Consider the following 5,379-nt stretch of genomic DNA (forward strand, 5'->3'; position numbering starts at 1 on the left):
TCTAGTTACTTTACCAACATTACTTCACGTCTGAGAGAAGAGTCCTTCCAAACACACGCTATTATCCCCACCCTGCTGTGATGCAGGTTAAAGAGGGTCAGGATTCAGGCGGTGGAACTGAAGTGGTGGGTTCATTGCACTTGAAAGCTGGGCTGGAGGAGCCGCTGTCACAGGGCTTTGCTAAGGCTGCCTGGATTGGCCGCAGCCCTCCCACTTAGTGGAATAGCACTTGGCCATGAAAAGGGATGAAGTACTGGTACGTGCAACATGGATGAATCTTAAACACATTACACTCAGTAAAGAAGACAGTCACGAAAGGTCACATATCATAGGACTCCATTTATATGAAATACCCAGAATATGCAAACCCGCACAGATAGAGAATAGGTTAGTGGTTGCCAGGGGCCAGGGTCGGGAGTGAAGGCAGACTGATGGCTACTGGGCGCAAGGTTTCCTTTTGAGATGATGCAAATGCTCTAACAAAGATTAGTTGTGATGCTATATAGCTCTATGAATACACCAAAATCCACTGAACTGTTGACTTTAAAGGATTGACCTTTGTGTTGTCTGTATTATATCTCAATAAAATTGTTATAAAAAGAGCTGTGACTAAATTGTTCAAAGCTAGTGACTGCGCCCTTCACAAGTAGACATGGAAATATTGGTGGCAATTAAGTGCCCCACACAAAAATACACAGATAGTTTAAGATGATTCCTACTGGAATAGATTATATGATTTCTGGCTTCTGGTAATGGTGAAGTAGCTTATACTGGGCTAATGTTCTCATCAATAAAATTATTATGAACTCTGGACCAGTTGTAAACATAAACATTGAGATAATTATAAAGACAACTGTTTTATGACATTACAAAGTGCAGTCAAAAGCAGGCAGAATATGGATACGTTCAATGCTGAACAAAAGGGAAACACAGGGTGATATCCACATTTAACTGGATGAATATAAAGGACTGTTTCTTTTTTTTTCATAAATTGTTTAAAGAAATGAACATTTAAACAAACACACGATGATCTGTTTGATGTTTATAGCATATATGCAAGTAAAATATGTAAAGAGAACAAAACAGGCAGGCAGGCTGAAGAGAAGGCTCCTGCATACTTTTACTTCAGAGAAACTATCATAAATTAAGGATGAGTATTGCAATCTCTAGAGCAAGCAGTAAGAAAGAAAAAAAGAGGTATGATAAAAAACCAGTCTCGAGGGCATAGAACAGAATACAAAAATACTTGACTAAACCAAAAAACAGAAGAACAGGAAAAGAAGAACCAAGAAGCAAAGAGCAGAGGATTGTTAGGGAAAAAAAATCAAGTTGGTGCACACAACCCATACACCTCTATCATTACATTAAATGTAAATGGACCAAACACTCTAATCACAAATCAAAGTTTGTCAGACTAGGTAAAAAACATAAGATATGCATAGGCTGTCTACAAGAGGGCTGCTCTAAGTGAAAAGACACAGACAGGATGAAAATAAAGGATGGGAGAAGACATGACATGCAGGCAATAAGCAGAAGACACGTGTGACTGTTTTAATATCAGATCCAGTGGACTTCCAAGAGAAGAGTGTTAGGGAAATGAAGAGGGTCATTTCAGAGTGAAAATTGGAAAAGTGCATTAAGACGTTAAAAAACACAAAACAAAATCTAACATGCATGCATCTAATGACAAAGCTTCAAAATAAATGAGGCAAACAGTGACAGAATAAAGAGAGAAAAAGACAACTCCATAATAACCGTTGGAAATGCTAACACCTCTCTGTCAGCAATTGATAGACAAACAAGATAAAAACACAGAGTGAAAAAAGCCAGATCTGAACAGCACAATTCAATTAGCCCCCTGGACTGAACTGGCATTTCTAGAGCACACACCCAGCAGCTGCAAACACACCCTTTCTTCTGGTGCACATGACACGTTCCCCAGGGCAGGCCGACCGCAGGGCTGCAAAACCAGCCATGATAAATGTCAGCCGACTCAAAGCATGCAGTGTTTACAAGATGAAAATTCAATTAAAATTCCTAATGACAGTGTATCTAGAAAAATCCGCCTACACTGTTAAGATGAAAACTCCCTCTAACGGATCTATAAATTGAAAATAACCCCAATCAGAATCTCGAGAGTTCTTCTTAACAGAAATCGACAGGTTGAAGCTAAAATAGAAAAAGAAATGTTAAGATCCGTGATAGCTGGTGAAGCTTTGAAAGAGAACACATTTGGAGGGTTTACACCCCCTTGATTCAAAATTTAATACAAAGCTACAGCAGGCAACATAATGTGGTGGAGTCTCAAGCAGACACCAGCAGAACAAAGGAGCAGAGCAGAGGCCGGGTATGGACCCATGTGGATGTCAGCAACTGGATTTTGGCAAAGGTGCTACTGTAGATTTTCCTATTAGTCATTAATTCTAACATAAGTGGAATTAATTTCGATGTTGTAAAGAAGTAAGATCTTAACTCTCTTTCCTCAACGCACTAACCAATTACCCCAGAACATCTCAGTGCAAAATCCAAACTTTTCACAAATATGCATGTAGTTCATTTCAATGCATTATTTTTCCTAATTAAAGAAATAAATGTTTACATTTAAAATGTACAGAGGATGATGCTCTGATGTGCCTCGTGTCACGTGTCCGCCTAGCGATGCTGAGCCGTGCTTTGCTGTAGCGCAGGCTGTCCATCCTGCCCAGGTCCACGGTGGTCAGTGGGGATGGCTCCACACAGAGACTCGTGGCTCCAGGACCCTTTCTTCCTGGGACACTATTCCTGGGACACTACCCTCCTAGGGCCTCAGTGTTCTCTGCTGGGTTCTCTTCATCTGGCTGGCAGAAGGGGGCAAAGACAAGGAGCGCAGATCACAAGAGGGTTTGGGGGGGATCACTCAGTCACGTGGTTCCCTAATCCTAAGAGAGGCTGGGAAGGCAGGCTAACAGTGGGATAGAAGGAGATGAAGGGGTGTGGCAGACACGTGGCATGTCCACCCCAACTCTGGACGTGGAGTGAGAACTCGCCCTGTGCCAGGCTCTGCTTGTGACCTGATTTGTGCTACCCTCACAAGAGCCCTCTGAGATGGACTCCAGCTTCGTCAGGCTTTCCTAGAAATGCAGACCCTGGGGACCGTGAAGCCAGGATCTGGGCTGGGGGGATGGAAGGGTGGAAGTGGACCTTGGACATGTGCAGCAGAACTTGGTGGTAAGTGGGCTGGGGAGGAGGGGCCAGCGAGGGAGGAGAAGGTCCCAGAGGGCTGCTAGTCCAGGGCTGGGGGCCATCCCACCAGTAGAGATGGGGAAGACAGACCCCTGGAGAGCAGGGCTGAGAGTGGCTAAGCACCCCAGTTCTGTCCCGCTGGCTTTCCCACTGCCCCCATCATGGCAGAGAGCTGCAGGTGGAACCAGACCACCTGGGCTCCAACCCCGGCTCTGCTGATAGCTGAGGACCACCTGGGAGCACTGTAGTGTCGTCCTGAGCCTCAGTAAACTGGACAGCAGCCTCGCCCACCTTGTGGTGCGGGGGTCAGCGACTTGGACAGTGCGACCTGAACCCCACTGGCACGTGGTCAGAGGTGGATGCCTTATTACGATGTGCTTTCAGTCTGCTCACCTTGTACCGTGTGACCCTGGTGCCAGCCTTCCTTCCCTGCCAGGCCGCCATGACATTGCCCTCCACCCCAGGTCCCCTACTCGGGGTGTCCTCCGCCCTCTCCCACCCTCTTCTTTCTCAGCATTTGCAAGAGACAACAAAGTTATCCAGGCTCTCCAGGGCATCCTGGCTGACTGCTGCCACCCACACTTACCCTGGGAGCTCCTGGGGCACCCTGACTGTGGGTGTCCACGGTCCATCCTGGGGAGAAGCTTGAGGTAGAAGTGCAGGAAGAGAGGAGAGCTGAGAGCTTGGGTCCCGTCCCGGCATCCCAAGGCCTGGCTCAGAGCCTTTGCTTCCAGGCTTGGCTGCCAGCTTCCTGGTCCTCATGCTGATCTGGTCCAAGGAGACGGCAGAATGGAAAACTCCCAGGTGCTGCGCTGAGGCCACGTGAGAGGGAGCGCTTGCAAGCACTCCCCAGAACATCTGGCTGCTGGTTCCTGCGAGAACGAGCGAAACAGTTAAGACAGGGCACGCTGTCCTGACAGGCTGATTTGCAATTTATTCGAATGTAAAAATAACTGGACAATAACAATTTCTTCCTTGACTCTTTTTCATGTGGTAGGAAATAAAATTATGTGCTAATAAAGATAATACTTTTTGTGTCTGTGGCTTTTATGAAGAACTAATGCTTTGGGGAGTGATTTGTTTAGGAAAATCAAAAGGGAAATCATGGAAAAATATCTAGCAGTTCTTAAAACAGACCTGAGATGAAAACTTTGTCCGAATACGAAGTTGGGCTCTAGGTTTTGCTTTGCTTTTATCACCTGTTTGTTTATACTTTGCCTCGTCGACAGGGGCTCTCAGGCGGGAGGCTCCGTTCACGGCGAGGACAGCTCCTTGGGTTCCAGCAGGAGACACAAGACTCGGACCAGGAGTGATGTGGCTGAGATCAGGCCGATTCCTCCTCCAGTGCTGTGAGCTCCTAGTAACAGCCACACTGGCCAGAGGGCAATAGAAGGAAACTCAGAGCCCCTGACTCGTGCCCCCAGCCCCACAGGTCAGACCCGTTCCCAGTGGACCCCAGGGCCATTCTCTGCCTCCGGAAAACTTCCAACCAACCACCCAAGAGCAAGCATCAGCTCATTCTGCAACTCAGCTTCCCTCCTGCAAACCGCAAGTCTCCCGCCTCCTGTGACACGTGGCCCTCACTCAGTGGCCCCCGCAAGCCGGCCCTCTGGTCTCTTTGCCCCTGCCTCTCTCAGGCTCTCAGTCCTGGCGAGACAGCCCGATGCGGCGCAGGGAGAGGTCTTTGGCAAGCCTCGTCCTGAGCTCAGCCCAACCCCAGCAGAACCGGCTGGGCTGCAATTCTAAGGCCAAGTGTTGATCACAGGCACACTTCCCCACGTGGCGCGTCAACGCTGTGAGGTCCGGGAGGGCAGGGCCCCAGCAGCCTCTCACACTCCAGTTGCACACAGCGGGTCCTTAAGGAGCGGTCATGAAATGATGGCTTTGAGGAGACGCTGTCCATCCCTTCAGAAACATCACACGCACACAGCAGATGATCAAGGCAAACTCAAAACTGTGAAGGAATCACACTGGAAAAATGACCCCCCTTGGTCTGGTCAGTTATAACCACGTGGCTGGGAACTGACCAAGAGCATCCTTAGTGCTTCAAGTTAGAGTCATTGAGCCCATCAGAGATGAGAGACCCCAGTCTCAGGTCAGTGGTTCTCTCTCCAAAGCCGGTGGTGAACAGGAAATGGCATGGTGTCCAGGGTCGGG

General features: G+C 47.9%; 1 long non-coding RNA gene across 1 annotated transcript; it reads right to left on the reverse strand.

The window, feature by feature from the left end:
* Positions 1 to 416: 416 nt before the first annotated feature.
* On the reverse strand, positions 417 to 4,747 carry LOC116667802. Its single transcript, XR_004324883.1, has 3 exons — positions 4,422 to 4,747; positions 3,809 to 4,094; positions 417 to 2,837 (listed from the first exon to the last, which is right to left on the reverse strand). It is a non-coding gene; the product is annotated as an uncharacterized LOC116667802 (long non-coding RNA).
* Between the last annotated feature and the right edge of the window lie 632 nt (positions 4,748 to 5,379).

This window comes from Camelus ferus, chromosome 12, assembly GCF_009834535.1.
Source record: "Camelus ferus isolate YT-003-E chromosome 12, BCGSAC_Cfer_1.0, whole genome shotgun sequence".
Lineage (NCBI taxonomy): Eukaryota > Metazoa > Chordata > Mammalia > Artiodactyla > Camelidae > Camelus > Camelus ferus.